Source organism: Notolepis coatsorum (assembly GCF_963971535.1).
Source record: "Notolepis coatsorum genome assembly, chromosome: 9".
Classification (NCBI taxonomy): domain Eukaryota; kingdom Metazoa; phylum Chordata; class Actinopteri; order Aulopiformes; family Paralepididae; genus Notolepis; species Notolepis coatsorum.
The window spans coordinates 90,079,393-90,092,745 of record NC_140173.1 but is presented as its reverse complement, the minus strand read 5'-3'; positions in this window follow the sequence as shown (position 1 = coordinate 90,092,745).

Genomic DNA, 13,353 nt, shown 5'->3' with positions numbered 1-13,353 from the left:
AACTGTACCTGTGAATGGGACACACACAACCAGCAGGTCAAACAATACAGTCGGTCCCTCGCTCCAGCTTGCATCAAGCTACAGAACAGAAAAATGCACATTAGCAACTAGCAACATGTGCATAAAAGCAGCGTGCACTTCCGTCACCTCTCAGTCAGTAATAAAGGTATTTACACAAATTATCAGCGAACTAATTGTGGTCTACATAAGTTACAGTGAGTCATAAAATTATACTGATGACTTTTCCACACTGTGATCACTTAAATTATAGTATTAACAGTTTTTCTATACGGAGCGAGGAGCAGAGCATCTTACTCACAGCTGAAGACATCTTTCTGCTGTAGGTTAACCATAATGCACCGGTATTATGAATCGCACCATAAAAGCCTTGACTTTTTCATACATGTAGGTGGTGCACTTGTACATTAAATAAAAGGACTTTTATTTACAATGGCTGCTTGACCCAAATTATTCACAATTTAACAATACTAAAACGGTATTACTAACATACTGTAGCTGAACATCATTCTTCACACCATTACAAGTGCATACACTACACTCACTCACTCACACACACCTGACCGAGGGACAGAAGGTCGGGGACATGTAATGTCCTTGGTCTCCTCAGTGCAATAGTCTCTTATCTTGTCGAAGAGGTACCATTGCCTTTTGGCATCCAGTCCTGGCCTCTCCTGCTGACATGGATCTTCCTGCCTCACCATTTCATCAGGGCGCAGTAGCTCAAACTCTTGCTCTGGTGAGTGTTGGAACTCCTTGGCCAGGACGACCCCAGGCTTTTGGTGTGTGAAGCGGAGGTGGTGAAACCGCTTGATTCCGGGTAGTGGGCGGTAACTTGGGGATAGGAAGGTTTGCCAGTCGATGGCACCAAACCCTCCCCAGACTCCAACCCAACCAGCTGCGGGATGTTCACACCGCTGACTGTGCTTTGTCTCACTGCCCAGCAGATGTCTTCAAGGCAGGAGACAGGTGTGCGGCGGAACTTCTGCTTGAAAAGCCCAAAGCACCAGTCAGGGGCAAACTTGGTGTGACCCACCAAGAGGAAGTTCAGTGAGATGGTGTCATGCAGGCCCACCATGCAGCGCCAAGCACAGTACCAGAGCAGGTATCTGTCTTGTTCTGCCCGGAACAATTGTCGCAGTGCAGCTGCCTCTCCCCAAGGCCATAGTGTGCAAAAAAATGGTGGAGGTAGCTGATCACTGCATTAGACCCTTTGCTGCTGCAGTGGGCCTCGTCGATCAGGTAGTTTACCTGCTGGGGTACTCCCTCGCAACAAACACCAAATACTCCACACTTTCTTGGCACAAGAAAATATACTGGGCCAGGCTGAAGAGGGTCACTGGGGTAGTGGACCTGCAACATTAAATGAAGAAATGTATCAGCTGAATGAAAGAATATTGTAAATTACAAATGGGTGATAATTCAATTACAGTAATTAAACTAACCTGCTCTGCAAAGTCAAAACTGTAATGTACAGTTACATCTCTACTGCATGGTGAGTTAGGGCCAAGCTTAGCAGAGAGATCCTCTACCACCACCTTGCATCTGTCGGTCATCCCCCGTAAGATGTCCCGCTCCTTTCCCACCAGGCGTAGGTGTTCCTCCTGCTTCTGAAGTTTGGCAGACTTCACACATTCGGGCAGGTTGGAGCCAGGTATATGGCCACGTTATGTTTTTGACACTGCCAGCAGAGGTCCGTCATTGGTTTGACAATTACAATGTATGGCAGAAGTTGGCACCACATCTTCCGGAAAGTGCTGTTGCCAGCAGCACGATAACCTGAACAGTGAACACACAGTGATAAAATAAGACAGGTTCTAGTAGCAGTAGTCCACTTAAGCAAATCAAGGGCCTAATTTATAATGAGCCATTAATCATTATTATTGTCAAATAACACTAATTAATCAATCAAATGCAATGAAAGCATTTATTTTCATTTTGAATAATTTTTATCAACACAAAAAATATACATTCATAAAATATTGATAGATGAGTATGTATAATTTATGTGTGTGTTAAATGTAACATTTCTGGTGTTTCCTTTAATAATAAAAAAAAAATGTGTCACCTGTTTGTATGTCTGCAGTCATAATAACAAGTATCTTAAGACAAAGAAAATATTAAGACATACACACCAGTTTCATGCATTGACGCCTTGTACTTCCGCCACACAGAGGACTTAGTCTCCGTTGTTGGAAGCACACGGATGTCTGCCCTCTTGAAGCCGGGAATGCGTCCTGGGAGTGACATGGCACAGTCATCTGCAAAGTTGCTGATGAATCTCACGATCCTCCTGATGTCTTCATATAGAAGCACCTTCTTGTTGGCCAAGCGACCCCCACCCCTCTTTATCCTGGGAGCCACACCATACTCCTTGTAGAATTTGATGGTTGCCGTGAGCTTGTCTTGTGAAATTCTGAAACACATAAACATGGACATTAAGCCAAATAAGAACGTGAGAAATAACAATCTATTTATTGTGCAAACACAAAGCAATGAACTGTATAGGATGCAGAGGGGAGTTTGTTATGATCGTTAAGGAAATCTATGAATGACATTGGACTAGTTTTTAACTTTTGTAAATAGAATATAATGCATTTATTTATCATTGTCACAAGAGTAAGTAATCATTGGTGATTATATTCTAAAACAAAACACTTGTAGCTTTCAGAAAATGTATTGTTGGGCAATGTTACAGCATGCTTTTAAAGTTGTGGACCCAGTACCGGGCATTGATTTGTTCCAATGTCTTTAATACAAAAATAATACTTACACATGAAGAAACTTGAATGTTTCTCTGCATATTTGTTGGCCATCTATGAAATAATATGTCCTCTGATGCTTCCTCTCTTTCTGATCTTTCCTTTTGGAACATGCAGTGTCTTTGGAGAAGTTCATGGTGCTGCTAATTTTTCCTAACAGGAACATGTGTTTTTCACCTGGGACATGACACCAAAATTACCGTTATTCACTGCCATCAGTTAAAAACATACATGTACATCACACACACAATTTATGTGCAGCATTATCACAGTCTACAGTGCTGAAGTTGATCAAGTTCTCTCACTCACTCGCTCTGTTTCTTGCACACACACACACACACACACACACACACGCACACACACACACACACACACACACACACACACACACACACACACACACACACACGGAGCAAATAGAATAATTTGACATCTTTACATGTTATTTCTTTCACCTAGTAACTATTCAAACCCTGCAGCAACAAGCTGTTATACACCAGAGAGAGAGAGATAGATAGAGAGAGACACACACACAGATACAGAGAGAGAGAGATAGACACTCTCTCTCTCTCTCTCTCTCTCTCTCTCTCTCTCTCTCTCTCTCTCTCTCTCTCTCTCTCTCTCTCTCTCTCTCTCTCTCTCTCTCTCTCTCTCTCTCTCTCTCTCTCTCTCTCTCTCTCTCTCTCTCTCTCGCGAAGTGGATAAGTTCTTACCAGCAGTCAGCTCTTGAATCTGGTTGCGCATTTTCACCATATCTTCAGGAGTAAACCGCGTACAGCAGGCTTGCCCTTTGTTAAGCTTGCAGGTACAAGCAAATAAACGAGCCTTTTCGAGATCGCATCCAACCTCAACACTTGCGTATTCGCCCTGTAGTCTTTGAAGCACTCCAGCTGTCGGGTCTATTAAAAAAAGAGGTTCTCCATCTCGCTCCATCTCGCTCGTCTCTTCTTCATCACTATCCGAGACCGAGAGCTGCAGCGGTCCCACAGAGTCTGAATCTGAGGTTGTCTCAGTGTCACTGGATGAGTCCGAGTCCGAGTCTGATTTATTAATAGTTTGATCAGGTCCCGGTGCAAAAAAGTAATCACTAATAAGATGGCGCCATTTATCACCAGACTCTGCAGACAGCACCGCATTGCTGTTTAACAGCCGAGCGATTACATCTTCTTCACCCCGGTCCGGATCGCGGGATGCCATTATGAACTAAAATAGAATACAAATCTAAAAAGAAAACAGATGATACAGGTGTAGAGTGTAGACCGATCAATACCAGCGTTAACGTGTTGGCTGGGCCAGCATAAGCATAACGTTGACTTGACCGTGAGCTCTGACAGAAGTGACAGGTGCGTCGCCTCCTTCGCGCGACTTGTATAGCAACACTCATTGATTGGACAATCAAGAGACACACAAACAAACAAACAAGCCTATCATTCATAGTTATTCTTGTTGCCATGCTGTGTCATGTGTCAGAGAAGATTGGCAGGGCGATTGACGAGTCGGGAGGAGACGGGAGGAGACGCTTGAGTAAAACTGCGACCTGATTATTATTATTCCCCCCATCTCTCATTGCTACGCTTCAAAATCATATTTTCCAGTTGAAATGAGAAATAATATATACATATTATGAAAGCCAAGGTGTTGTTTTATTAGAATAATGTTAAAAAAGAAAGAAAAAAAAGGTGAAAAAAATCCGCGGTTTGACAGAAAAAGGTGTATTCTATGTAAATGAGCAATTGCGACATCCGACTGATTCTGTGAGAGCACGTCACATATACAACAGCAACTATTAGCTATGTCTGCTGTGCATTGCAAGGTGTAGTTCTTAAAATATCCTAAAACACATTTATTTATGTAATTGCAGAATAGGAATGCGATTTGATCTTAATATGACGTTACAGCTGTGTACTGCAGTGAAAGGGTTAAGTCCTCCTCGGTGAAAGGCACACACACACACACACACAAACCGCAAATAAGAACAAACGCTTATAAAACGATTTAATAGGCTAAACTTCGTTTTAAATTCTTTAATTTACACTTGTTTATTGTAGTTGATTTTTCTCGCCATAATGCTACGTGGCCCGACTAGATCCGTGACTCCGTTGCGATACAAATGAATTATCTATAAAAGTGACTATCTTTGAAATCCACTGCAGTGGCGAGCCTGGGGCGAGCCTTTATCGCTACCGGGGAAACATAGGGGGAACATAGGACCCGGGGAACATAGAACCCTTTTGCGGCTACCGGGGAAGATAGGACCCGGGGAACATAGGACCCGGGGAACATAGAACCCTTTTGCGGACAGGGGAACATAGAACCCTTTAAAAAAAAATAAAAAAAAGCGGGGAACATAGAACCAGCGGGGAACATAGAACCCAGGGGAACATAGGACCCGGGTAACATAGGGATGACCCCCTGTGTATAAGCTAGTACTGTACTGCTGAGCTGGTTGCAGCTAAAGTGACAAGATATGAAGCCCAGAGACACACGTGCACGCGGTAGATACGAAAATCAGAGTAGTCATCAATCAGACACATGTATATTCTCTCTCTCTCTCTCTCTCTCTCTCTCTCTCTCTCTCTCTCTCTCTCTAGCTTTCTCTCCGTCTCTCTCTCTCTCTCTCTCTCTCTCTCTCTCTCTCTCTCTCTCAGTATCTCTGTATCTGTGTATCTCTCTCTCACACACACACATACACACACACCATAGATATGAAAATATATTACATGACGAGTCCAGTTTTCATACACAAATGCACTCGCATACACACACTACACACACAAACACTCATTCTATCACACACACACACACACACACACACTTTATTTGGTTCCACAAATTATATTACATAAACAGGGAATCAAATGTATCGGGGCCAAGCAGCACTGAACACTTAAGGGTACACATAGCACCTCCTTCTCCACGTGGGTAAGCTGCCAATAATAGCTGAGACAGAGCAATATTTGGCAATTTGTTTGGCTTTTCTTTTAGACATTGCAGCAATTCTCAGACCGGTCATGGTGGATTTGTGTACATGGCCAAGACTTCCGAACACAAGTACACCATATCTACACCTATACCCAAGGTCAGCCATCACACTGAGCAGTGGTTGGTATTTGATATACTTGTCCCGGAAGGCCTGGTCCATGTACAGGTCAAAGGTACAGCCTACTTCTATGACAAGCACCTCTCCGTGGCTGGTGTCAACAAAAACAACGTCCGGTGTATTGGGTATGTTAGCAAAAACATCGTTGGTAAGGCCAAACCACTCTGGTTTCACTCTGGCATGTTTGTACATTGTTGCACTAGATGGTGATATGTTCCGTACCGCATCAGACACAATGTCCACAATACGGTCATGACGAGCGATGTACAGGTGTTTGTATGCATTACATCCGTTTGTTATGTGTGCAATGGATTCTAGGTGTTGTGAATCCTGATGGTTTAAACAGAATGGACTGTGAGTTTGAGGATACCAAGTGGACAGATTGTATTGGGTGGGTAATACCTGCAGTCTTGCTTTGATGGTAAATTTTAAAACATCCTCACCAACAGCGGAGTTCTTATACACTGAGTGTGAGACTGAGTGGTCAGCAAACTCCAAACAAGCTAGCTTGCCCTGTAGTCTGAGTCCACACCAGTGCTGCCTGATCTCAGACTGCTTCATGCTAAGCAGAACCCTCCTTGCAGAGTCTCTGTGCAGTTCGACAGTCTCTTCCTGCGGTGTTGTGATGTTGGCCTTCACAACCACACAGGGGTCTGTGATAAGTTCATCAGAGACAGGGACTTCAGTCTGTGTGTTGGTGGGTCTTGTCCATTTCAGCTGAACTCCAGTCTGGTTGCAGAGGTCATTGAGATCTGGCCAGTCAGACCAGACCCCAAAGCCCTTGGCCCGAGAGTCCAGTTTCCCAGAGTCTTTCTTCCTGAAGCCGAGGAAGTTATTCTGGTCTGCGGTGGCCAGGGGGATCTTCCTTCTGCGTAGATCCAGCAGGAGAGAGGCCCTGGCCATTTCTCTGACGGTGACATCATCATTGTTAAGCATGTGGAGCATTCTATCACACACACACACACACACACACACACACACACACACACACACACACACACACACACACACACACACACACACACACACACACACACACACACACTCTCTCACTCTATCACACACATGCACAGACACACACACTCATTCTATCACATAGACACCCTTATTGTCTAAAACACACATACACATGAACACACACACACAGGCGTGACCGATGGAGTGTGAGATATGAAACCCAAAGTGAGCTGTAGTCATAGCAACACAGTGACATGAATACCAACAAGGAATAGTTCTGTAAACAGAGTGAAGTTCTGTAAGTGGTGCTTGACCTCTGAACACACACACAAACACACCCCCACCCACTCCCACACACACTCAAAGACACACACACACTCACACAAACACACACATACTCACACACAGACATACACACACACACAGACACACACACACATAAGTATGCAGGGACGTGCAGAAACCTTTTGGAAGCTGGTGCTCAAACATATTTGTGACTCATTCTAGCGATCATGCCGACAAGTCGCAGAGGTGAGATGACAGGGAGACACATGTTGAAGTTAGAGGTTCTATGTAGGATTGTTAGTAACTGTCTAACTGCATATATAATTGTTTCCACTAGAGGGCGCTCTAGGTGGAGCCACTCAAGATACCACCAGGTGGCAAGTATAAATAGAGATGTCTCCCCCTCTACCTCTTTCTCCACCAGCCTCTCAGTGAGAGGAGGACTTGTGTGCTGCTGCTCATACCATGTGAATGAATAAACCATGCCGCTTAAAGGCTAAAGATAGAAACCATGCCTCTTGACCCCATTATTGTCGCCCTATAGCCGGATTCTGTCAACAACACAATAAAAGGAATAAAAAATGTTTGGTGTGTTTTTCGTAATTTATTTATATAATTACAGTTCGAGTGTTGAAGAACATATTTACTATAAAAGCGAACAGTTATAGTATCTCTAATAGTAACAATTATTTGTTTAAAAAAGGCTCTTTATGAGACAAGTTTCCTCCCACCGTAGGGGCGGAGTTAATTTGCATGTGAAAGAAGGAGCGCGAGTCATCAACAACAGCTTGTGAAAGCATAGCATAGCTCCAGAGTGAATGGAGAAGTCAGCCAGATAGTTTTCTACAGAACAAGTCAATGAATGAATCACGCTAGAAATACATAACGCCTACATGCTGGCTGTGTGTGTGTCTGTGGATTCAGTAGAAAGCTATCTGGCTGCGTTATTCACCTAGCTAACCGGCACATCCCCTTCCATTCATTGTGCTAAGCTAGGTTAATACGAATGGAGAAGTCAGCCAGATACAGATGAAGCCTTTAGTTTCCATGGACACTTTGCCGCGACGGGGACATGGTGATGTCACGTCATTGGAATTCATTAGGAAACCAGGCTGCTGTTCTGTTTTATGCCGCCAGGAGGTGCAAAGTCGACGGCGGCGGTCTATTGACTTCCTCATTCATCACTGTGCCTTTTGTGTTGAGACTGAGAGAGACTTGTTTATTGTGAATTGAAAATACGCCGGTAAAGTGGGGAGGGAGACTTGTTCATTCAAGTAAGCTATAATACAGTATTATAGCTTACTTGAATGAATGGAACTTCCGGTTTAGCTACAATATGTAACACACGCATTTGGTAATAGCTCCGCTTCCGTTAACGTTAATTTCGTTTAAAAACCTTATTTGGACAATACCAAAAGAGTTTAGACCACATCGTATGTATTGATAAGACCTTCTACTAACTATATCAAAAGACAACATGGTTAAGGATAGGGAAAGGACGGGAAAGAAACAAGAAACGGCAACTTCAGCGGCGCAGATAGAAACACGTTCAAGAAGAAACGTTCAAGGCGACGCTGCTACAGATCCGTTGGCGACAAGCCCCGACGAGGAGAATATAGAGGAGATTACACCGAGACCATCGACTATTGGCCCCGACAGGGAGACAATAGTTGTCAACATAACAGGAGCGACAGGAACAAGCTCCGTGAGAGATAAAGCAGTTGATTTTGAGAAGATAATAGCAGACAAATCCATCGGTACAGTCACTGCACTCATACCACCAACTGACACAAGCAGTACAATTACACCACCCGATTTCAACTCATTGACTACCCTGATGAAAGAACAGATGGTCGCTTTCAAATTACACATCGAGGAACTCAAAGATGAATTCAAAGCACACGTCGATGCTAAACTCGAAGAGGTTATGAGAGCGGTCGCTGTACAGTCCGAGCGAATCACGTCAGTGGAGAATACGGTGACAGATATTACACGGGCAGTCAAAGTGAACGAGAACACCATCAGCATTGGCATGACAGAGGTGACAAAAGAGATAGAAAGGGTGGAAGAAGCATGCCGGAGGAAAATACAAGAGGTTAAAGATGAAGCGATGGAGAGGCTACTCGAAACCCAACGCTACCACAGGCGAAATAACATCCGCATTGTAGGACTTGATGAAGCAGTCAATTGCGCAGACGACAACTTTCCAACAGTGCTATCAGTGATTTTGGGTAACAACTTTCTAAACACAGTGCCGAAAGTGTACCAAGCTTACAGAATCGGTTCCCGGGAGCAAAGAAACAACGGGCCAAGAGTCATCATTGTTACTCTGCGGAAGACGGCAATAAGAGATGACATCATCAAAATTGCTCACATCCAACGGGGGAAGCTGAAGCATGGTGAACACTCAATATTTATCTATGAGGATCTAAGCAAAGACGCCATTGCTAGACGTCTACCCTACAAGGAGGTGATGCAAAAATTGTTCATGTCTGGCCTCAGACCAAGGCTAACATACCCGGCGCTGTTATCGATCGTGGGCAGGGACGGCCGTAGGATTGGATTACACACACCTAAAGAAGCTGAGGAATATTGGAATCGATATGGAGCAGAACCCCCAAGGCAGAACGAAACACTGTCTGAAAACAGATAAGCCGTTTCATCTCTCTCTTTCTCTGTGTATATCAGTATTAGAATGACTTTATTTGTGTTCATCAAAAGTAGCAGATGATATGCAGGCCGTCTACACCAATGCGTATTGTGTATAATACGATTCGTAATACATTATAATTTCAGACCTCTGGTCTCCGTGGAGACAAGAACATATCATTGACAATAAGAACAATCTGGAAGATTCTGGGCTTATCGCTCGACTGCTCTGGGTCACTTAGATCATTCTGGAACACAACAACAGTCTATTAGTACTAGTGTATTCTACAACCTTCTAGAATATAATGCACCATGACAACGAAGGCTTGCAACTCTAACATTAACATCCGGTGTGTATAAACATAGCATATGATCAATTGACTGAAGTTTAACCAGGCCTTAATAAAACTTTAAAAAAATCAACCACACCTAAAGGTATGAGCACAACAAGGTTATTCTAACAATTTAAGTAATCACTCCACTGATGAAGAGATTGCCACATTGTAGCTCTAAAAGGCTCTGTTTTTCTATTTTATCTAATTACTCAACTCTGTTCTAGTGGCTTCTCCACGTTGAGTATTATTCTATCTCTCACTCCTTATTTTTATCTTTTTTTATTTCTATTTTCTTTTTTTTTCTCTCTCTCTTTTATCTTACATTGTTCTTTTCTATTGTTCTTCACATTAAGGTGTTAATATTTCTCTACAATCTTTTCCTTTTTCCTGATGTTTCCTACATATGTTAGTAGAGGGTTCAAATGAATATGTCGATGAAAGTTTATTCTCTTTTTTTTCATTTTTCACAATATTTCATTACAGTAAGGGAAGGTGCAAGACCAAAAGCGACATTCTATTGTATTAGAATGAAAATGTTAGATCCTATGGCAATTAGCATAGGAAGATTAGGATTACAATGCTCAGTTTGGGCAATCCGGTGGCCTAAGGGAGAGAGTCATACGCGGAGGATGTGTTTTTGGAACACAGGCCTGTACGACTCTCTGGGTGAGGGGAAAATAGGGGATTTTTATTTGTATATATATATGTTTTTAAGCTCGGCTCTCAACGGGACCTCAATAATTGGATGTACATCTATTGTAGCTTCGCACTCTAGAAGCATTACCAAAAACTACACAAAAACATGCATAGATTATGGCTAGTTTGAATATAATGATATGGAACACTGGTGGGATAAACAAACAACACAAATGCAAAAGCGTGCTCACACTGATGAAAAAAGAACATGTGGACGTGGCTCTACTAAGCGAAACGCACATTTTAGAGGAAGACATAGATACGTTAGCGGATAATACATACCATAATATTAGTCACTCTTCTTTTGGTACGAGAACTCGAGGTGTAGCCATAGTCGTCAGACGTAAATTAAATATCGAATTAAAGGGGGTATGGTCGGATGCTGAGGGGCGTATAACTATAGCTAGGATTGTACACAATAACAGGAAAATAGCTTTGGCAGCGGTATATGCCCCAAATTTGTACAAAGAGGGTTTCTTCACTTCACTAACCGATGAAATGTTAAACCATCCCGAGTACTCATTTATAATAGGTGCGGATTTTAATGCCATTTGGAATCCAAGGATGGACAAATCTTACCTCGCCTTTTCCAGCGAACAAAAAAATGCATCTAAAGCATTAAAAGATTGGTCAAAGACTACAGGGGTAAATGATTTATGGCGTTCACTTAATCCCACGACCCGAAAGTACTCCTGTCGATCGGCGAGACATAACACATTATCCAGAATTGATTATGTCTTTGCATCCCCGAGACTATTTGATAAATATGAAGTGGAAATGATACCCAATGCGCTTTCAGATCACTGTTATTTACTCCTAAAAGCAACATTTGGTATACTATCTTCCCGGGCCCCAAGATGGCGTTTTAATACGATGCTGCTTAACAACAAGGAATTCATTACACAACTCAAAGAAGCTCTCACAGTATTCCTACGGGAGAATGCAAACGCGGTGCAAGACCCCAGAATAATATGGATGTCGGTAAAGGGTATGATCAAGGATTTCACGGATAGATTTTCCTCCATATTGCGCAAGAATCAATGCACAAAACTGTCTGAACTGGAAACGCTTTACTCAACGTTATTTAATTCTTTAAAATACAACAACTCAACTAGACTAGAAAATCAAGTTAACGTACTAAAAACAGAGATCAATGCAATATACAGACACAAATCGGAAATGCAAATACGCAGCACAAGACAACAGCAGTACTCCCAAGGTTCTAAACCTAGTCACCTATTAGCCATGCGATTAAGAATTAATGCAAAATTTGCAGATATAACTGCCATTAGAAAACAACAAGTACTTGTAACAGACCCCAAAATAATAAACGATACATTCAAAGAATTCTACTCCGACTTATATAAATCAGAAACAACCTTTGATCAAAACAAATTGGGCACATATCTTAATCAAATTATTCTCCCTAAACTTTCGGAGGACGACGCTAAACAGTTAGAAGCACCGATCACATTAGAGGAACTCAAGAAGGCCATATCCGAAATGAAAAATGGTAAGGCTCCTGGAAGAGACGGTATCCCATCAGAAATGTACCTTTCTTGTTGGGACATATTTGGACGCTTATTACTAAATATGATCTTATACTCAGTCAAGGAGGGGAGCTTCCATAAACACGACAATATTGCACTCATTTCAGTCCTTCTCAAAAAAGACAAAGACCCCACCGAGTGCGGTAGTTACAGACCTTTAAGCCTCCTCGGAACCGATGTCAAACTGTACTCTAAGGCAGGGAGGGGCAACTGGCGGCCCGCGGGCCGCATGCGGCCCTCACCGACGTTTCATGCGGCCCCAGGCCAATATAAAAAAAAAAATAATAATTATTTAATTTTTAATTTTTTTATTGTATTCGACTAAGAAGAGTTGGCAGTCGACTATGGCTCCTTTTCGATCGATTAGTCGACTATTTGACTAATAGGGGTCAGCCCTAGTGTGGACATATGAAATGCTGTTGAAAGTGCCGTGCAGCAATATTGGGCTTTTGATAAACTGTTGGCTGTTGTTACCGATGGAGCACCGGCAATGAAAGGAAAACGCACAGGATTCGCTGGGCTTCTAAGGCAGAGTGGCGTTGAGTGTCCAATGCTGCACTGCATTATACATCAGGTAAGTTCGCTAACATAATTTCCATCTATTGTGGGTCACTAATAATGACTAATGCGAGTCGAGTGTAGTCAAATTATATGCGAGAGTCGTTAAATAGTTTTTCTTTTTTTTATCTGATATAGGAGGCTCTCTGTGCCAAGAAGCTTGACTACTACAGCCATGTTATGGATTTGGTTACCAAGGTTACCAATCTAATTCGTGGAGGCAACAGGTCACTAAACCATAGAAAGTTTGTCTCCTTTTTGGAAGAGATGGACACTGATTATGGCGACTTGCAGCTACACACAGAAATCCGATGGCTGAGCCGTCGGAAAGTACAGGAGCGACATTGAAACACTGCAAATGCAATTCAATGATCGGTTTGAAGATTTCAACGGCATGCAGTCACGGATAGCACTGTTTGCCGGCCCCCTCACCGCTACGGTGT